General features: G+C 43.8%; 1 protein-coding gene across 1 annotated transcript in view; it reads left to right on the forward strand.

Annotated features, from left to right (window-relative positions):
* The window catches only part of LOC118770978 (5'-AMP-activated protein kinase subunit gamma-2), a 79,789-nt gene that overhangs the window by 27,102 nt on the left and 29,871 nt on the right, over window positions 1-22,816 (forward strand). The window lies entirely within an intron of this gene.

Consider the following 22,816-nt stretch of genomic DNA (forward strand, 5'->3'; position numbering starts at 1 on the left):
TATAATGTGTGGATCGGCTGATATCATGTGCTCATTGTAATGGTTGAGCTATCCAAATGCGTTGTCAAGGTCAAAATCAGTGCGTTTGCGGACAATATTCAGACATATATTAAAGTATATTTTCCTGGTATTTTAGGTTTCATATCCCACATTTTCATAAGGGCACCACAGCCGGTGAAACCACTGTGAGAAGATTATGACATACACATGGTATGCATCTGTTTTAATTACAAACTTGTCAGTACAGAGGGCATTGATGACTGTTTTCTCCTTTCCGTGATATTGGCCCACCTCAGAAATGGAACCAAATATTTTGTGGCAATGCATTTTGCATTGATCATCAGCTGTAATGGTGGAGTTTTTTTCCCCCCCCTGCAACCAGCTCAATAGAAGTCAAAATTAAAATACTTGAAAGCTACAAAGAATGGTTGGCACAGGAGTCCAGCTCTGTGCCGCAAAGAAAAACAGAATCGGCCCCCGAAAAACAAATCGCCCAAGAGGGTTCTGGGTGTTTGTTTCCGCTCTCCTGCAGCAGAGCAAACAGTGCGGGAAATCCGACGGATCCGCCTCCTTCCTGCTTTTCCTTGATCCAGTTTCCAACGACTTCCTCCTAAATAAATAAACGTGCGCTTTTGTTTTGCCCGCCCGAGCCTGTATCGCCTTACAGCGCGGACCGCCAGCGGATATCCGAAACCCGCGTCCTCCGTTTCGCTGTGTCGCTAACCGGGCTTCACCGGCCACATTGGTAACAGTCAGAGGTGTAGGGTCGTTGTGCCCGTCGCCGCAATTCACGGCGGCGCTAGCTGTGATCAGCGGTGGTTATTGTCGCGTGGCGCGTGGCGTTCCTCTTTGTGTCATTTCTCAGTACGTCTCCGTGGCCGGCGGGATCGAATCCCATCGGCTGATTGGACGTGCTGAATCCTATCCCTGCTGTCGCAGTCCGGGCGCCACACAGATAACGCCGAAACACTGCTCTTTGATGAGCCGGCACTTCTGGCTGGAGACCAGCCGGGGTTGGTGACGGCTCTGTGGCTGGCAGCGGATGTGGTTTCTCTCCACAGTGCTCCATCCTGTGACATTTCATGACACTCGCGTTGTTTGGGCAGGCAGATTCTGGGTTTTCCCTTACATAGACGTCCTGATGGCACAGGCTGGTTAACTGTAGGGTATTGCCTCTTTTGTTCTCGGATCCTGTTACCAATTGGCCTTCCTCGTGGGGTATGTGTGGATATAGGTGGCAGTGTAGCATAGAGGTAAGGAGCAGGACTTGCCTCAGTAAATATTCAGCTGTATAAATGGGTAATGTGTAAAAAATTGTAACCTATGTAAGTCGCTCTGGTTAACAGCATCTGCTAAATGGCGGTAATGTATAATGTGATGTGTGCGCTAGAATCGTTGGCTGTACTCTGCTGGTTGTTGGCTCGGTACCCAGAAGCCAGTGTCCAGATGGGGTGTGAAGAGCATCATGAGGACCTGACTAGAAAAGTGTAAAAAGAAGTCTGGGTTGGAGCATGAAGTGTCAGTTCTGTGTTCTGCTGTGTTGAAGAGCACAGGAAATGACAGTTGTTTCTAAGTCCTCAGCGCCTCGCTACATCAAACCACGCTTCACAAAGGAGTTCCCCTGTGTGGCAGATTCTTTGAGGGAAACTTTACCTGAACAGCTCCTGTTTTCTGTCTGAGTTGTGAAAAGCTTCCAGGTATAAATCACATTTTCCAAGTAGAAGTGACGTCCCTTGGGACTTGACTTTTGGAGCAATTGTGAACTAGTTTTATGAAAGTTTTGCCCGACCAAAGCTTCCATTTGTTTCCTGTCTAATGACGCAGCAAAGACACAGTCCAGGCTCTATACAGTATCAGATTTTGGGCTGTTTTTATTTGCTGATAATGCTGACCTTGTCTGTGGACATACTGTGCTCTCCTTCAGTATTCTTCCCCAGCATTGGCTGTTCATCTTGTTTTTGCCTTGGTGGAAAAAAAAAATATATGAAATGCATCAGCTATGAAACATGTTATTGTCTCATCAACAACACTATTACAAGGGAACTTCAAAGAGGAGCATGGAACAAAGGAGGAAATTTGACGTATCCATGGTTGCAGTGGTCCGCTCTGCCCGGTTACCGGAATATTCCACTCTCCTTGTGGTGCGGGCCTCAGTGCCAGGCTTTGGCTATTTCCATTTCCTCTGAAGACTGGCGCACGGAACCGCACCAAAATGAATGTAGTTCAGAGGTCATGGGCGCCGGCCATGTTTCCTGAGGTTTTGCTCTGATTTCATCCGCTGTTTCCAGGAAGAAAAAAATAACCACTCTCTTCCCCCTCTCAGCTGTGGTCCCTTGCAGCCTCACCTCCTAGTGGCTAAGCCTAAGCAATGGTTTGTTGTCGTGTGTGTTTGTGTGCGTGTGCTTTTTTTTAAATTATTTTTTGAGACACAAGTCTCAAGGTGAAATTTCTGTGTCTTCCATTTTAAGTGCGCGAGCTGGTGTACAGTTGCTTGTAACTTAAGTCCTTGTCAGAGAATTAAAAAGGCCCATACATTCAAACACTTACCACACGCCTCAGTGCTTTAAAGGAGTCGTTTTTAGGGTGCAGCTGAAATGCTTCTCCGTGTTAGCAGTGTACCGCCTGCCCTTTTCTGTCTCTCTGAGAGTGATGATGCTGCCCATTCTATCCATGAATACAGCAGAGATGAAAGGATGGGCGCTCAGTGACTCATGGTTACGTTTGCTCAATCTCAGCAATATCTTCGGGAGCCGCTTCAAAATGCACCATGCATATAATTTTGTCTTTTTTTTATTTTTTTATTCAGACCTTTAAAAGCATTGAAGATTGGTAAAATGGATCATTCATTTCAAAGCAGTGTAACTTAAAGCTGGTTGAGGTATTATTTTGAGTAGCTGATTGGATTGTCACTAAGATGACAGAAATTATAGTTATAAACCCTTATTATTGTTCAATCCTTGAACCTTTAAAAATCTGCCTGTTTGTAAAGTGGTAGCTCCAGAGACAGGTTTTAAATTCCTAAGATGCCTAACCACAAGCTTTTCCGATAAAAAGGCAAATTTGACAGGATGCAGTAGAGAATTACCAATAAATTCAGGGTGGGCAACTTGACAAACCATAATTTAAATTTGAGTGATTAACTGCGATGTTGCTAGGGTGTGGATTGGCACACCCGTGCCTGGGTTCGAATGCAGATCACTGTAGCTGTCACCGACAGAGGGTGCTGTGCCTCACTACCGAAGTCGTGCTCTCTCTGGAGCCACACCGCCACCTACTGGTCAGAGGTAACATTGCAATTGAGTGCTGCAGATGGAAAATGTTTGTGCCAGTCCATGTTGAGGAAAATCTTTTTTTGTTGCTGTTGCTGGCATGAAAACTCCTGTTGTAGAAACGCTGAGGTGAGGTCTGTTTCCTTGATAGACAAAGCTGCTCTTTTAGTGTTGATGATTGTTTTCTGGGCAATTTCATTTATGGCCAGGAGCAAAATGGAACAGAGACAACATTGACAGCATCTGAATGGTGTATATGATGCATCTAAACCCCTGTACTACTGCAGATAAGGGTGGGTTTCTCTGGGTTTCTGCTGGGGTAGGAGCAGCACCAGAATGAGCATTGGCAGGGAAGGGTATCACTTCAGCTCATACAGGGAGTGCTGGTGAATGCCATTAACCACAATGCTTACATGAGTGTGTGTGTGAACAGCACATTGAGGTGGCAGTGTAGCATAGTGGTTAAGAAGCAGGACTCATAACCGAAAGGTTGCCATTTCGATTCCCCGCTGGGGCACTGCTGCTGCACCCTTGGGAAAGGTACTTCACCCACAATTGCCTCAGTAAAAATCCAGCTGTATAAATGGATAATATTGTAAAACTGGATAAGACGGTCTGCTAAATGCCAAAAATGTAATGTAATAAGGTGAATGTACATGTGTGCAAGTACATGTACATTCCCACAGCTTGCAGCTCTGGTATTTTTACCTCAGAACCATCCCATAATTTGCACCGTTAGGGTCACTTTCTAGGGAACGCATCATGATCAGTATGCACCTGGCCCTTGCACAACCGAGGGCACTTTTCCCAAAATGCACTGCAGACCTAAGGTGCATGAGTGTGCATGTGTCCTGTGAAAAGCAGCCAGGCGCCTGCACTGTGCTGAGTGATAAGCTGTGGGCTGTGCGGTCAGGGGAGTATGTGAGCCCCATGGGAACCAATGCCCAGCATGTTTTGCAGGTATCATAGGGCAGCGTGAGTGGCTCATGTTATTGCCCAGCACACATCTGTGTACTGGCTGTGTACCTGCATGTGCATGTGTGTGTGCCTGTACCAACCATATCCTGTTTTTTTTTTTTTTTTTTGTTTGAAAGGTACGCTCCATTGAATTCAGATGTGCAAGTTTCTGCTCAAGCTGTGTAATATTCCACAGAATATTCCACTGACTGTGCTCTTATATTAGCCCCGAATGCATAATATCTACACACACACACAAACACACACAGACTGTGCATTAAGACTACTTTGTAGTTACATGCACAGCCATGTGGTTATATAGTATTGCTCAAGATGGTTTTTAATACCTTCCAATAGGAGAGGGTGGCAATCGACAGCTGTTGTTTATATGAAATTTCAGACCAGCGTCCTTGGCGTACGGAGTGTACCTGAGAGAGCTGTGGCAGGAAAAGTCCACTGGTCTGTGTTAGCTTGAGGAAGGTCACTGAACGGTGTCCTGGCTGTCCTTAGAAAAGTGAAATTAAACCTCCACATGTTGTGAGAGCAGTGACCCCATGTGTCACTGACACTCGAGTGCTTCTGTTAATTTGTCAACAGACACCACCTTACACAGGGGGCATAGCTGGGGCTTATGCATTTTAAAGGAACATAAATAATGGTTACATGACAGGATAACTCTATCCTGTGCTGTCACATATATCCACTGGGGTTTACCCCTATTGCCGTAAAGCTGGACTATTCAGGCCTTGCCTAAGCATGCCATAGTGACTGGAGGTCTATATTCTGGACAGGCTTCCAGTCATCTGACAACCAAATTAGTCTTGACTGAATCAATTTTGCTTCCCTTTCAAAATCTGAGAGTGTTAGTGCTTCAGACAGAGTGGTACTGCTGTGTGATGAGTTGAGAAATCTGACTGTTAAGCGTGGATGCATTTTATATTAATTATCCATATATGCTGATGGATTGTCCTGGTCCTGTTGTGGGTAAGTTATTAACGTTGTTATTAACACTCAATGAGCCATGAATGTTGACACTTAATACATAACATTTATTTATGTTCCCATCATACAGGAACAAACATCATGAACATGAACATCATTTAGATATAACTGGCCCTTGATATATGAGGTTTCAAAATACAATGAGTCTTGCCATAGTCAGGCCCTACACTATGCAATAGGATTCAGGGAACTGTCGAAATAAATGATAAGTGGATGCACTTGTATTATACTTGGTGAGTCCTGCACCTTAGATTAGGGTGATGGTGTGTAGAGTCCAGATGTGTCGAGTGCTCTACCAGCTCCTCATGCGTTAAAGATACTTAACCCAAAATTGCTTTAGTAAATATCCAGCCATATAAATGGCTAACATGTAAAAACTGTAACCTATGTAAGTAGCCCTGGCTAAATGACAGTAATGTAATGCAATGATTCACCTAGCAGTAGATGTGCGAGGCATGATACAACCTGGTGGAGCTTTAATCTGTCCCCAGGAAGTGGGGGAGGGGTCACATATAGTGTCGCCTCAGTAACCACATCCGTCATCCTTTGTCATAAGATGGCTGTCTGGGGTTATCGTGTGTCTATTCAAACCGAATGCTTGTGAGTGATGTACAAACCCATTTCAACATTCGTCTAAGCCCCATTGGTAGGATGGCACTGATTCTTTAAACATCATTGTGGAGAATGCACAAGATCAAAACTGGGTAAATCTAGTTTAGTCTCAAGCTCTATGTCAATTTCACATTTGTCAGTTCATATTCACTTATTACCTGGTTTTTACAAAACACCCTCTTTCAAAATTCTCCTGTTGAGGTAAACTTTTATTAAATACTGCTGAGTTGCAAGAACAATAGCCCTGTTCCATTTGAAAGGAGATGAATTGCGTGAAATGACAGTGTAGGATTCATACTGAAGCCCACAGACAGCAGAAGGGGACTTGCTGACAGCTCTGAAGACTTCCTGAGAGCACACCAGCAGCGACATCAAAGGGGAAACTGAAATATGAATAACGCCGTGTAGTTTTCATAGTCATTCTCCATGCAGTTTTCCAGAAGTCTGGATTATGTCACTATGCCAGACATTCGGAACACCGCGTGGCCTTATCTGGAAATGACTTCACTCAGACCCAGCTGTCGACACAAGACTGATCCCGACATGTATGGAATATGAAGGGTATTAGGCCCTCAGTTTAACGTCTAGGTGATGCTCAGCATAAAGCTGATTGAAGGAAAGAAGTGGTTCAAAGTGCAGCTGTCGTATATCACTGCCATAAACATCTAGACATCCCTCAGTAGTAAGTGCTGTCAAGTGTTTTATGACACTACATAACGTTATTGTTCAGATGGTGGAGAGTTTCTCCTGCAGCAAGCTGTGTGTTGTCACTGATATTCTTGTAAAAATATTCCTATATTACGTTGCATTACATTGTGATTTAGCAGATGCTCTTGTCCAGAGCGGCTTGCATAGGTTAGAATTTTTACGTAATCCATTTTACAGCTGGATATATACTGAGACAATTCTGGCGTAGGTACCTTGACTGAGGGTACGGCAGCAGTGCTCCAGCAGGGAGTCGAACCTGCAACCTTTCAGTTACGAGCCCTGCGCCTTACCACTATGCTACACTGCTGCCCCATATTATGTTGTAGTTTCTTTGTAGCCATACCATTTCTGACTATTTTTTAAAATAAAAACCCTTTTATGAGTAGGTGTGTCCAAACTTTTGACTGGCAGTGTACTTTTGTTATAATGACTCTTTGTTCTGTGGTTTGGGGTGGTAGGGTTTACAGTAAAAGCACTCCTGGCTTTTAAAAGCTCTCATTTTTCCTTGCTGTGATGGCACAGCCCAGGAAGTGTACACTGAAGGTTCAGAGCAGCATTCAGTGATAAATGGCTCTCTTCCTCCTGAGCTGTCTAACACCACAGCAGTCTGACTGTGCTAAGTGGGCCTGACACTCTAATCTGTCACCCTCAACTTCCCGTTTTGCTGTAAACTTTTGCTTTACAGTAACAGAGTGTAGTGATCAGCAAGCCTGCATAATGCAAATTACCCTGTGCATAGATGCATGTGTGCATGCTTGTCTCTGGGATTGTATGGAATAGTGTTATGCTCACACTCTGGGAGTGTTGTTAGCCTGGTCAGACACTTGCTCATTCAACTTGAATGGGTGGCACTTCTGTTTTTTCATGCTGTAAGTTGATCTGGATAAGATCATCTGCTAAATGAATGTAATGTAACGGTAAGCATGCTGTGTTTTAATATCTTATGGAAAATCAGAACACCCACTTATTAAATTAATCTAGACGATGTCAGCTAATGTCACAGCACAACATTGCCAGACATGCCTTTAAGGTGAGGTCTTGCGCGTTTTAGTAGATTGAATTCCTTCCCGGGGTGAAAAGGGGAAAAGCATTGCAGTGTGCACAAGGTGACCCACAAAATCTGCCCCAGACTTTCACCACAGCAGTTTTGAACACAGCGTGTTCTGGTATTAGCTGACTAGGGTTATTGCACAACTCGTAGGCAGCGGGCAGTGGAGATCGTGCCACAAGATTGCTGCGGGGCTGTAGGGCCATCTGCCAAGTTTATTTCGGCATTCTGAAAAGGCCATTGTCCCCAGCTACTTGGCACCTGAGAGTGACCAGGTGGGTGTGTGACCACATGACCACACCACAGTCTCCTGTAAGGGACCCTGTGTAGGTAGGGCTGGCATCTCAAGTTTCAGTGAGGAGGGCAACAAATTTGGGTGAATGAGGGGTGCAAGATGCAAATTTAAATACCGTACCTCACTGTAAATTTAAATCTATAAAAGAGATTAGCTGTATTGGCATTAGCCATGCCATAATATACAGTATGTTGACAGTGTTATATGGTAGTGTCTTACGCAGTTTATGAAAATTCAGAGCAATTTTGGGAATTAACAGCAATTCATTTGCTCAGAAGTGAAATTGTTCCAGGGATTGACTTTAGGCTGTATAATCTGGCCTGATATAAATCATCCAGCAATATTTATGCAGATAACATTGTTATAATCATGGAAAAGAGCAGTGTGTTTCATAAGTCTAAGATTTACTGTATAGCCTATGTGACCTCCATTCTCTTCCCATTACTCGCAAGTCCACGTATCTGGATGCCTAACATTTAATATGAATTATGCACATTGGATGAAGTATGGCATTTATGTTATCGTCCTTGTTGTTTGTAGTTATTTTTTCATTAAATAGACTACAATGTAGTAGCTTTAATGATGTCTAGCTGTACTGCTCTACCTTGCTGTAAGTTTGGTGACATTTAACAGGTGATTTAACAGGTGAAACATTCTAAAAGGGACTTCTATCCATTCAGACTTGTCAATGCAAAAATAGGTACACATATTTAGCAAGTCAGCTGTCAATTGAACAGTATACGCTGGCCAGTTGCTAGGCCATGTAGCTGTATAAAAACCTACAATAGCCAGAGACAGGGAACTTTATAGGGGCCCTGAATTAGGATGTACTGTCAACAGACACCCCCTAAAAGATATACTGCTTTGAAGTTCAGATGTGGCCAACCCTTTACCTGGGGAGACATGGTACAGCAGGTTTTGTGCATTCCGTTCAGCCAGCAGCTGAGTAATACCTGGAATAACAGGCGGCTTCAGTCCACAGTAAGCTAATTCTGCAAATGAAGTCATTATGGCTCAAGCTGTAATGGAAACGAAGGAAAAAAGCCCCCAGGCTCTGCTGGACCAGAGCTGGCCTGTGATGAACAGGATGTTGTCGGTCTTATTAAAATCGGTGGTAAGCTCTCTCCCCCCCTGGTTGTTGTGTGCCAGTCAGTGCTGCCACTGAGTCCAAACCTGAAAATTCAGGGTGTGTGAGTGTGAGTTTACATGTGCGTGTGTGTGTGTGTGTGTGTGTGTATGAGATGGAGTGAGAGAGTGTGTGTGCGTGTGTGCGCGTGTGGAAGTGCATGTGAGAGTTTGTGAGTTTGTGTGAAAGAGAGTGAGAGGGTGTGAGCGTGGGTGGGTGTGTGTGTGTCAGTATGAGTGTGCATGTGTGTGTTTTGTGCTTGTGTATGCGGGGGTGTGTGTTTGTGTGTGCATCTAGCCCACAAGCCTGTTAGGTCCTGCTCACACATGCTTTGCTGCCTCAGAGCTGCAGAGAAGTTCATTAATACAGACATGTGTATCATGGGATACGAATAGCAAAAAAAATAGCAGAAGAGGGTGTGTGTGGGGAGGGAGGGGGACAGAAAGAGGGGAGAGAGAGGAAGAGAGAGGGAGGGAGGTGTGAGAACCGAATTTAGGGAGGGGAGGAGGAGGGGTGTACAGAGCCAATTGCTGCTAGACTCCGTGTAGACTAGGTTCCTTTTACAGCCTCTTGCTATGCAAGCTATTTTAGAGAGACGTCACGTACAGCTGCACTTGACAATATCCAGCAGGAGCCTCAGCAGAGCTGTCACCACACCAGCTAAAGAACCACGGGGGTGAAGAACCTCACGCGGATACTATTGGCGTGCGTGTGTGTGTGTATTTGTGTGACGAAGCGTCACTTATGTCGCAAGGAACTTTAGCGGCAAAGGTGTGAAATTTTCAGCTTTGGTGATGCCAGCGTGTGTGCTGCCCTGAGTGTCGTGCTCCAAAGTGCTGTCGCCAATGCCGGACTTCCCCGAGCACGCTGAAGCTGCAGTCTGTCTACAGCCTCTGCGTTTCCCAGGTGACACCACAGAGAAGCCACTGAAGGTAGACTCAGTCTGCTGGCCTTGCACTCCACCTGAAGACTGAACTACTCCACTGGTTCTGCACTCTTTCTGAAGACTGAATTATTCCTCTGTACCTGCTGAAGACTGAATTGCTCCACTGGTTCTGCTGAAGAGTGAGTTACTCCACTGGTTTTGCACTCTCTGTGAAGACTGACTTACTCGACTGGCCCTGCTGAAAACTGACTGATTTTACTGGCCCTGCTGAAGACTGATTTACTCCACTGGCCCTGCTGAAGATTGACTTATTCCACTGGTTCTGCTAAAGACTGAATTACTCCTCTGGCTCAACAGCCTCTTTTAAGACTGAATTACTCCACTGGTCCTGCTGAAGACTGAATTACTCCATGGGCCTTGCTGAAGACTGACTTGCTTCACTGGCTCTGCACTCTGCCATCTTCCCGAAGACTCCGTGAGCAGCCACTGTGCTCTCTGACTGCATCACACAGGTTTCTCTCGCAGGTCTCCCTCCCCGTGGGAGAATGGCTGACTGAAACCTCCTGCGGTGTACCTCGGTGGGCACGGAGGCGAGGCCGAGCCTTGCTCCTCTGGCTGATGCACCCCCGCCCCCTCCATGTTTAACCCGGACATGCTACACTCTGGTCTCAGTCCTGCGCCCCACTGATCCCCATGAAGCGATTTGGAAGCCTGAGGAGGAGCAAGAAGCAAAAGGAGCAGGAGAGGCTGATAGACAGACAGCAGTCTGCGCCCCATGGCCTGCATGGTACAGTAAGAATGATGTCATCAGTGCGCACCGCCCAAGTCTAGCATCTCATCACACTATAGCGCCTGCTTTTTAGTAATTAGTGGGGTAGCTCTTTTGCATACAGTAGGAGTTGTGTAAGATGCACAGCATAACTGGTCTGATGGGATAGGATGTGGAAAGCAGCCAGACAGCCAAACTTGTCGATTTTAATTATTGAAGTGCTTCTGGGCAAGTTCGATGTCTGTCCTTGTCAGTGCACAAGCTGTCTAAAAGGCTGTGCATGGATGTGGTTTTCCGGATTCTTGAATGTTGGATTATGAGAATGGCTCAAGAAGAAAGTAAAGTAATCTCTTACTGGAACAGGGAACACACATTGCCAAATCTAAGAGAGAGGATTCTGTGAAGTGAATTCACTCTTGAAATATCAGCAAAGATTTATGCATTCCAGTGTTATGGCCACTCAAAACGGGCCAAATATTTTAGCTGCTAAGATGAATGAAATGTCTGACGTGTGAATAGTTTTAAACCAAGGAAATGCATCACATACCGAGTACATTTGCAAGTGAAAATGAGTTTTAACAGGTTCTCTTTTTTTCCGCTTTCAGTCCATAAAACACTAAGTGTGGTGCCTTTCCTCCAAAAATAGCTACAAGACTCTACCCCCATGTTCAAAAAAGCAATGTTTTTTTAAATGACTAGATTGTGAGTCATCATTTGTGTGTGCAGACGACCTCTGTGCAGAGTGCCAGGAGGCTAACCTAATGCAGTTATTCTCGTGCTCCATCACTGTCTCTCTCTCTGGCCTTGCCACTCTATTTTTAAACAGTAAACTTTTCAAAATAGAACAGCCTAGTAAGACCTCTGCAAGGAAACACACACACACACACACACACACACACACACACACACACACACACACACGCACACACGCACACACACTGTTGTACAGTGGAGGCACTGAAGCCTGTTCCACTGTTGCCATAAAGACTACCGCCTCCTCATGCTCTTGACCAATCCCGGTATAAACCAGGTCAAATCTCAGACCAGCGTGGAGGGAACTGAGACCGCCAGGGTCGTTTTGTGCTGCAGGCACAAATTCTGCAAAGTCTTTTTCATAGTGAGACACCGTAAAGCCACCACGAGAAAGGGTGAAAACCGCGGTGCTCTCGGTCTCCGAGGTCTGTGCCGTTCTCAAGATAAGACAAGTTCCTGCAAGATAAAGGCCTACTGTATCCGGCCTCACGTTTACGTGGTAGTTGTGACAGCATTCACTTGATGCAAAGCAATGCACTAACACATTGAGTATATGATAAAGATACCTTTGAGGTACGTTTAGAAGGTACCTGTGATGGCATTGTGAGAACATGGGGGGAAAGATTTTGATTGGGTTTCCATTTGTAAGTCTCTGGGGTTCATCCTCAACTAAAGGAAATAGGTTAAATATGCATGTTAAATGACATTTGCAGGATAAATAATTTATAAATAAATAATAAAATAAATAAAATGTATTTTGAAAATAATAAATAATATTATCTATAATATTATATTAATAACAATATTATATGATCAATAATATTAATAATTTGATATTTGAAGGGAAGCCCACAGTAGCCTTTAAGTATTATAGTTATGTAAGTAAAATATGGAAAGAAAGAAATAAATGTTTAAACTTGGAAACATTTAATTAAGACCCTAAGTTTGAATTCTTTTTTGACATTTATTAGCTGTTAAAGATCAGATCAAAATGGGCAGCCATGAAATCCTACACCTTTAGCAGTGAAACTGTGCCCTTCGTAACATGTACCAGAGGGAGCAGTATAGATGCTGCACAAATGCAGTTCGCTAGAGACCATCTTGCAAAGAGTCTTCACGCATCAGCATAATGCTGTCCCTTCTTGGCAACCGCCTTGCTTTAGTTGCAAAGTTTGCCATTGCTTCCCTGTTGTTAAAAGCGTATGTACTGGTCTGGGAGTGTTGTTGTTGTTGGTCTGAAACTGTTGCTCATTCAATTTGAACGGATACGCTTATGTTCTGTTGTGCTGGAAGTTGCACTGGGTAAGAGCGTCTGCTAAATGAGTGTAATCAATGCCCATGGACACACCCATGGCCCCGCCCTCAATGCGTAAGCTTTACCGGATTCTAGTATGAACATGCAGCTATTATAGACAAGCTGTCATGGGCGAACTTTGGTCTGGGAGCTGTGTGTTGCCCTCAGGGAAATGGTTGCTGGTCCTGAGACAAATCCACCGGGCTCGGGTTTCCCGTATACATTCGCCATGTGAAACTGACATTACCGCTTACCGGAGCCCGAAGCCGTTTTAGCACGTAATTTTTCTCTCTCGTTTTTTCTCGTGCTCGTCAGCTGCCAGCGATGCTTACCTCTGAAAGGGATACACATTTGCAAAGCATTCAAATGCATATTCAGTCAATGCATGTTTATCCAACAAACAGGATGGAGATGCAGTAATTTTGTATGCAGTTACCTCAGATGTATGCTGTAGTGCACTGGTCCAAGGGAAACACGATTTGTTTCGCATGCTCCCTTATGTGGTTGTTAGGGCAGAATCGATATCTGCTTGTGAGTGACTCAGCCTCCCTTCCTGGTGGGCTGTAATTCTGCAGCTTTTCCAGCTCTCTGTAAAACCACAAGCACTCTCCACGCTGGTGAGGGTAAACAGATTGGTTTAATAAAGACAATGATTAGCTGGATTAGTGGCTGGGACAAAAGCCGACAGATACTGTGGCCCTCCAGGAGCAGGGCTGGGTTGCCCTGTTCCACTGTCACAAGCAGGCTTTCCTGAAGGAGAAATGTGCTTTGCAAACAAATGTGTCTAATCTGTCATCTGGAGGGGATAGCGCTAATTGTAAAACCCATTAAATCTCCTCATGCATTAACAACAGATTCAGAATTTTGAACTCCTGCGTCAGCAGTACCAGAGGTTTGTCAGTAGGATAATAAGCAGGGGAACGTCTCTTACGTCATCTTCAGTTTTGCCAGCTCCATTGGGAAAAGATCTTTAGTGATGATAAGCAAAGGCAATCCTCTTAAATTTGCATCAATGTGGTCAATCCATGGAAGCTTCTCAGAGTATCCATTAGGCATTGCAGCACTGACTTCAAAACAGTTTGCAAATATGCATGCATCAAGATATTACCTAACAGTGATTACTGACTGCATAAACTCTGTTCTGATCACTCTTCACAAGTGGACAGGACCTTGCATTTAAATGGGATCCTACTGGCCCTGTAGCTTATCACCCCCTCAAAGCACATGACAGCTTCAGCTCTATAATAAGATGCGGCCATGATGGAAATGCACTCACCAGAGAGCTGAGATTAGTGCCTGAAATGTCAGGAGATAATAGAAATCCTGGTTTAACATGTACAGCGTGTTTCTCCCAGCCCAGAAGTGTCAATATGTGCAAGTTTCGAGAGGCTAGCGAACCTCCGCTGAGACCTCTGGTCCTCCTCACGGAAGTGCTCGATCATTTTTGAAGACGTAGTGGAACAAGCAGCCCATTCCTCACTCATGCATCTCTAAAAAGGAGAGGAAAATGACAAGGCAGATGGCGGTAAGGGAGTGAGGTGAAGACGTCTCTCCGGTGGCTGCGCAGGGGCACAGTGCGGACGCGCCGATCTGTCAGCATTGGTCACGCCGGTGAGAAACAGTCCCAGCGGCTGCCAGTGGATTTGCTGCAGCGGTGGAGCCGGGCCAAAGAAAGTTGAGCGCGAAACTTTCTCTCGGCTTGCCGCACATTTACGGGCTGTTTATCCCCCTCATTTGCCTCTCTGATGTGGCCTCACTCCGGCACCCCCCAGCAGGGCAGAGTAGAGCTGGCACAGCCGCAGGGAGGGGCGGTGTCTAACCGGGGATGACAAGGCCGATCCATTGCCCCCCCTGCCAAAAAATCCAGCCTGGAATGAGCGCTGATCTCATTCTCGTGCGGGAATGGGAAGAGACACTGGGGCAGCTCATTCAGCATTGTCGATAGTTTACACTGTGCTGGATCAATTCAAAGCACGTATCGTCTGTCCTCTGATGTTCAAATTAAACATTGATGTTTTGACTGCCGGTCCAGCGCAGCCAAATGTAGCACAGATGCCGGTCGTAAGATGGCCTACTTTGCCTCAAGTGGATGTTTTAGAGTTGATGCATTCCTCAGTAACTGTAGCTTTATTCTGTTCTTTATAAGAACGCTGTCTCACTCGCTGTCACAAAGCAGGAAGTAATGTCCCTAGACTTTTTAATGGCTTTGCGCACTCTTATACAGAATACAGCTGCTCCATAGTGTAAAACACTTGAAGCTGCCTGTACTTCAGTGAGTCAGCCCTGCAGGTCACGACCTAATTACAACGTTTGTCTGGCAGCAAGGGAGTAGCCAGCACTGCTCATGAGGGCATTGACCCCGGGTGATTGACGGGTCATGTTGATGTAAGACTCGTCCCGCAGAACATAAGAGAGATGCTTGTGAGGTCAGCGTGGTGTCAAGACCTCCTGAGTTTCCCAATCTCATGACTTCGAATGTCAGTTTATGTGTATTCAAGCATTTTATTGAGGCAGTTCTTTTGCGTGTTTAAATCTGACAAAATCTTACGAGGTTGGATTGCTTCATTGTTAGGATGATGAGATCGTTAGATGAAAACAAGCAAAAATATGTTTATTTGTGAAGTGTTCTTGTGGTCTGACCTCATCGCATTTCATCTTATTGGTCAATTTTGCACTGTTTAGAAACATTCTTGTTCATTCTTCTCCAGTCCATTTGATCTGATGTTTTACTTCGAACATTCCAGAATGTGTCCAGTCACTTGAGACTGCACATTACAGGCATTCAAAATCGTTGAAAATGAGTTTGTTGCTAGAATCAGATAAAACCATTTCATAAAAGACCGGCATGAGTGGAAATGGTTCTGTGAAACCACTTACCAGAGCAGCTTGAAGCCCCTTTATGTAGTGGCTGGGGGGTGTGACACACGTCAGTGAAATGGCTTACAGGCAATTTCTATTTGTGACTAAATGCAGAGCAATGTAAAATATCATGGCTATCATCTGATCACTCATGCCCGGGTTTTCAATATAGTCCACCATGGAAGGGGGCTCAGTGTTGTGAGCATCCTTCAGAATATAAAGCCTATCCAAGATACAGCTGAGTTTCCAGGCTACAAGCAGCAGGACACTGACAATATTGAGTGGGTTTATTGGAGAGATGAAGCCCCTGTCTCTGTCTCTCTCTTACTCACACACACACACACGCACACTCTCTCACACACACACACGGCTGACACGATCGATGAGAGATTAGTTACTGGCAGTAATTCTGTACCATGTGGAAAAGATGAGCAGGTCGTTGTGTGCTGAGCATCGACACTACCCTGCAGTGTGAAAGCTGAACCATGAACCTCATCTGCATCTACAAATGCCATCCTAATGCCATCAATAGGATTAGGCAGGAGCTTCAAGGCATAAAACAAATCTTTTCTTTAGTTCACATGCATGATCTGATGGTTGAGTGAAAGCAGAATCAAGCAGTACATAAATACATATATACATAGAAACAAACATATACACACACACACATATATATATGTATGTGTGTGTGTGTGTGTGTGTGTGTGTGTGTGTGTGTGTGTGTGTATGTGTGTGTATAGACATACATAATTACATAGATATACGTCATACATGCATAACTGAGTACCTGTATGAAATGATAAGGTAATGATCCGTGTTAATTTTTCCTTTGTAGTGTTCACTTCGTGATCAATCATTCAGTAGAGTCCAACATCTGTGGTTTGTGTTATCATATCATTAATGCGGCTTGGGGGAAAAAAAAAAAAAACTGACTCAAAGCAAGACACTACATTTCGGTGTCTGTGTCTTCCAGGCCTCTGAAATCAGCCTTTCATGAATTACTGAGGGAGGTTAATGCTCAGACTGGAGTGTAAATCCTCTCCTGGTAGGTGAGATGGTAATATGACGTGATGATTTGTGATAAATCCAGGCTGTGGCTTCAGAGAGAGTACTCATTTAAAGATGCGTTTTGAGCCACAGTTAAGCCAAACTGCCAGGCTGCAAAGGACTTCTCTGTCGCTGTTTATGGCAAATGCTAACATTTGAAAATCAGATTGCTTTTGATGCGTTCGCATCAATATAATAATACTAATGATAAATACATTTGTAAATATATGTATATGTATACACACACACACACACACACACACACACACACACATACACATATACATATATATATATATATACACAGTGCCCTTCAACATTTATTCATGCCACTATGATATAACTGGATGAATTACACAAATTGGGCTTGAAAAAAATCGTCTTTTTTTTGTTTCTTTAAAAGTCAATAATTTTGTTTGCAAATGACAAATTCTATTCCATAAAACATGGGGGAAACATTTATTCAGACTAGTGTAGGTAATATTTTGTAAATCATCCTCTGGCATGAATTGCACTGATAAGATCCTTCCCGCAGTGTTTTATGAGTTTCCAACATGAGTTTCTTCTGGGGGAGGATTTCTAACAATTCACTATTCCTGTAAGCAGAATTGCTCCAGGACCTTTTTATCTTCGGTTTTCAGTGTTCTAATCCAGCTGTTGAGATGAGGTGACTCAAAAGCAGCTCTTGGTGAAGGGGAAACTGGTAACGTAGAGCAAGGGCACATCGAGAAAGAAAAAAAAAAAATCTCAGAAACAGCTGTGAATGAATGTGTCATTTCAGCCTCCCAAACAAATGGTAGCAATCTTTCCTTATTTACTTGTCGGACTGTCACAGAGAGCCAGAGAGGAGCAGGCAAGCAAGAGCAGCTACAGTTGGATTGCCCTGCCTGCCTGTACAGACTGAAAGAAGAGCAATATTGCTGGACATTGGTACGAAGAATAATAGTGAATGCATTTTATTTACTAGGGAAATGTGCATAAGTTGACGAGTATATATGTACTGTCATGATTGAGCTGCTGGATTGTGACGGTCATTTCATTTACTATATTTCTCTGACTTCATACGTGTCAAAAATACAATTCCCAAACCTCTTGTGAGTCCTGCTGTAGTTGCACTATTAACTGGTAAAGGTGAGGACTGTATTGGGGGAATTGATGAGGATTTTTGAAGTTCAATTCAAGCGAGTGGCTCCCAGCATGCAAAGCAGTCTAAGCACTGTAGTCTGCAGACCGCTGTGTGTCGACATCACGTGCAGAGCTGTAGGTGGCACTGCAGATCAGCCTGTTAGCCTGAGCCAGACACTGTGTAAGGAATCTGTTTGCTGGACAATGGGGCAGTTCTGCCACCTTGCACAGCTGATGTACTGATGTGCGCATGCCTCTGGTTCCATTACAGCAATGTCGGCGGTGAAGTGGGCGGAGCTTCCGAGTACCGCATAGAACTGCTGAGCATTCCGCTTTCAACGTTCGCTGTCTTCACTCCATGTTTTAGCTGTGCAGTAATCATGTACCCAAAAAACAGGAGATAGTTCTGTAAGATAATGAATGTGCTCTGAAATTGGAAATATCAGTTGAATATCAACTTGACCTTATATCCTGATAAAAAAATAGTATATATGGAGAAAGTACGACATATATAGGCTGAGAATGTATAATGTGTAAGGCAGATAAATATATTATTATTTCCACTGTTATTTTATTATTATTTTATACATATATTGAATACATTTTTGTTTTTTAACCTATTCAGATGATTGCCTTCAGCTTGGGATTTGAAAATGTATACATTAGTTTTATTAATATTATTTTGTCAAAATTGTAAAAATACACTTATTGAACAAAACAAAATATAGATATAAACTATCGGAGACATTTTTGGTATGCAAGAGTGCTTCAGGCACCAGCAGTTGCACAAGTCAAAGCACACAAAGATAAAAATGAATTGGATTCTTGCGGTTGAATTATCATCATATGAGTGGGATACTGCTCACATTCATTTACTTACATGATAAGCGGTCCCATTTAAATAGAAGGCTTTTATCTTTGAATGTTAATGAGTTCATTTTTATTCAGTCAGATGAAAGCTAAAATGCCCTTTTTCACGCTACCCCCATGTCTCTGTTTAAATGCATAATCTCTTAAAGTTCAAACCCGGTCTGAAATGGAAGTGCAGCATAGATAGCGTGGCACTCAAACAGCAGTTCTCTGTCTATTTCAGCAAAGTCATGTTGGCTAAAATGACCAACTTGACCTGGCTGTTAGCCCGCAGGGGTCCTTCCCTCGCTTTACAGCACTTTGTTGACTGAACATCGGTCAATTATCTTGCTCATTAGGAGATCTCTGAGAACTGCCTCACTCACATAAATTGCTTATGTTAATGAAGCAATGTCTTAGTCCTAGTTTGAAATCACCAGGCTCATCTGTAGCTGTACACATGTAGTCATTTTCCCCTATTTTATTAAAGTTATGGCTTCACATACTGAAATATTTTCAATTCAGTTTCAATTCAATTTTATTTGTATAGCGCGTTTTACAACACAGGTTGTCACAAAGCAGCTTTACATTGTTCCCAGGCCTGAGACCCCCTGAGAGCAAGCCTAAGGCAGCAGTGGCAAGGAAAAACTCCCTAATTAACAGGAAGAAACCTTGAGCAGAACCCAGTGGGGGGAGCCCATCCACTTCTGGCCGGCACTGGGCAGATAGAATTAATAATATTTAATGGTCATCTTCTGGCCTTTTAAATGGCTGGATGATTTGACTAATCACAAGGTAAGCTTATTCATTTCTTGATTTTAATTGTAATACCTTTGGCCAAATAAAGTTTATTTAAAAATTTAGTTAAATCAGTAATACATATCGACATTCATCTTAAATTTAGAAGATTAATTCGTTGTTCAAGTAACTGCTTTATGGGTCTAGAAAAATTCGTTGAAATACTAATGAAGTCAGTTAGTTCCCCGGTAAACCAGAGCATGCATAATAAACAGCTTCTCTTGTAGAACAACAGCTCCTTAACAGCCACATTTTATAAAACACTTCCACCTGATTAACAGTTAACAAATGCTAAATACTATTCAGTGCTCAGTTAACCATGCTAACCAACTGGTACTCAGTTGACCCATGAATTGAAAGTTAGAATATGTACACTGTGTGGTTTCTGGTCCACAGTTTGGAAACATTGATTTAAACAATGTTGGTAATGAGGGTCTAAATGCAGTTTAGAGAGTTGGCCAACACAGACCATTCCATGGCTCAAATCTGCTGACATTCCAAGGAATGTATCTCAACACTCAGAAGCAACACTGTCTGAAGGCTTTTGCCTGAGCCAGGCACTCAACAATTTCATTAACCATTTTCTGGATCAAGCCACCTTTCATTTCCTTAACAGTTTTTTCAGAGTGTTAGTGATTGGAAGAGAGCCGGTTTGCAGTCTTCCAGGACCGGATTTGAGTCTGCCTGTCGAAATCTTCCCAAAACACAGTTTAGCACTTTCACCGTTTCCGCGGTCCCTTGGTAACAGCTTCCCCTCTGGAGGGGCTGAGAATTTATAGATGCTCCCTTAGTAATGTCACACCCCTCTGTGTGTGCTCTTCTCATGTATCTGCCCTTTCTCCCATCGCAAGATCACTTGCAGTTTTGTGTCAGTGCGGCCCCCACTTTCCACTGACACCAGCAGTGTAAGCCCAACTTAGACCAGAGGTGCCCGTCAGCATCTAGTGCCACAGTAACTGTGTCTCCATTGTAACGAAGGAAGAGGTACTATCTTACTCTGCAAACAGATGTTAGGGGTAAAATGTTAAATATGTGCCATAAACTTGCAAACCCTCAGTGAGTGTAAGTACAGCCTTGAGTTTCATAAACATAACCCACAGTTGAAGGCATTTTAGATAAGTTATAGGTATAGAGTATTGATTTCCTTCTGTTAATGCATCCATGATCATTGCACAACCCCCTGCATAAGGATAGTCATCAAGTCTAAACTGTGATTGCTATTTTACAGATAAAATTTTGGAGTGTACCTAGTTTTTATATTATCCAAAAAAAAGTACAACTCAGAAATGACTACAAATCACATACTGGGTCAAACTTAATCCCATTTAACACATTGATGGCAGCAGGCTGTAACCAAGGCTATGTTTTGCAGTCTGACCACAGCACCAGGTCAATAGGGCCTTATTTGCTTGTTGTTTGTTTCAAAATGTTTGGTTATAGATATGGTCGCGGTGTCAGTTATATACAGCAGGGTTTCCAGACTCTGGTTTAAGTGGTGCATGAAGAGTTTGATTAACCATAGATGGTGCTGTGTTATTATGTAAGTATGTACAGTGACGGAGACTAGGCACTTTGTACTGTTTGAATTAGTAGAACGAAGTGAAATTGTGTCTCTAGGAGGCACAAAATCTGTGCCTTTACCATACTAGGCCTGTGCAGATTCATAAGCTGGGGTGAAGTCACAACACTTGGTTGGTGATCCCAGTTCTGGGACTGGGAGATTTTAGAGCACATGTAAATTTTGAAGATTTTGAGGAGGGGGGGAAAAAAAAAAAAACCTCCTGAGCGAAATTGTGCATTGTCATGAATTTAAATGAATTTGAACTTTGAAGTGCCCCAGTTTAGAGGCAGGCAGAGGGAGTGAGAGCCGGAGCGGGACAGAAGCCACAGAAAGCCACAGAAACACGATCCAGCCAGCAAAGGTCAAAACCGCCCCAGAAAAGCGCGGCTCTCAAAATACAGCAGCAGAGCAGAGGGGTGGGCGTTGCCGTGATGCGTGCCAGGGGGGGTGTGGTTCTGTGTTGTTGGGGGCCGTGTGCAAGATGTCACGCCCCATGTGGCAGGGTGCAGAGATTGTCCCTCTCACTCTTGAGAGGATCTCTGTTGCCACCCCTTTGCTGTGACATGTCTGAGACCCGTCCCTGCATGACAGGTGTTTATGGGTCATAATTCACAACAGAACACACCCCCATGACCACAAGATGTCATGAGAATGCAGCGGAAGGAAGTCCCACCGTGCACCATTTCTGAGGGGTTCTAAATCAAATTCAGTACGAGGTGGCAGTGCAGCATGGTGGTAAGGAGCAGGGCTCCTTACGAAAGGCCGCTGGTTCAATCCCCCCACTGGTCAGCAAAGCTGTACCCTTGTGCAAGATACTTAACCCAGAATTGCCTCAGTAAATATCCAGCTGTATAAATGGATTCTGTGTTAGAATTGTAACCTATGTTAGTCACTCTTTGTGTATGTATTTCCATTGCCTGTTTTGACAAGATGGGCATTACACAGAAGTTGTTTCTCCTTATGGGTGCAACAGTAGTGTTCTGCCCAGCTTTTGAACATGCAACCCTCTGGTTACAAATCTAATTCCCAAACCACAGTGTCTCTGTGCTGCAGTGACCACCAAACCACCAGACGAGACCCCTGTCCCCCTCCCAGAAGAGAAAATGGCTAAAGTGGCTGCTTCTCTGACAGGAACTGACCTGAGATCAGTGGGGCTGCCACCATGACAGGAATATCCCCCAGTTTCAATGGAACCTTATCCCTGGCAGAGTGATAACGTATCTGATGATTCTCTGTGGCACTCCTTAAAGCTCATCTCAAGGGCGGCAGTTATTTGTATTCATTGCTTATTCAGTACTTGTTTAAGCATTCAGAACGTTCCATCATTTGACAGCAGTCGTTGTTGTCCTTGACAGGAAAGGCAATGATTTCACATCAATCTGAACAACAATCAGAATATACAGTAGAGATGGTGTGTGAATAAATAGTAAGTGATGGTTGTGATGTTTTGCCTGCTGCATCAGATTTACTGGTGTGTTGTGGTCGATTAAGGTGAAAGTGTTTTTTCTGTTTTTTTTTGGCAGGATCTACAATTTAATTTGTTGAATCATGTGTCAGTGAGAATCATTTTAGAATATTTATATTGCTCCATTATTCATCCAGATGTCTTCAGTGATTTTCACTTCGCTTTGCAAAAGCAACTGGAGTCAGAGTCAATGACATCTGTGGGTGTAGGAAAGGAAACCAGATAGTATCCTTCTCTTTTTCTTTGAGCCGCTCTACGCTTGTGCCGTTTTAGTGTGGTGTTCTATGAAACTGAAACTAAAACTGGATCTGTAGTAAAACTGGTTCATCCTGTGTTCCACCCTTTGTTTGGGTGTTCAGTAGGAATAATTTGCATTCTGCAGTCCTCTGTCTT

This window comes from Megalops cyprinoides, chromosome 24 (assembly GCF_013368585.1).
Source record: "Megalops cyprinoides isolate fMegCyp1 chromosome 24, fMegCyp1.pri, whole genome shotgun sequence".
NCBI classification, from domain to species: Eukaryota; Metazoa; Chordata; class Actinopteri; order Elopiformes; family Megalopidae; genus Megalops; species Megalops cyprinoides.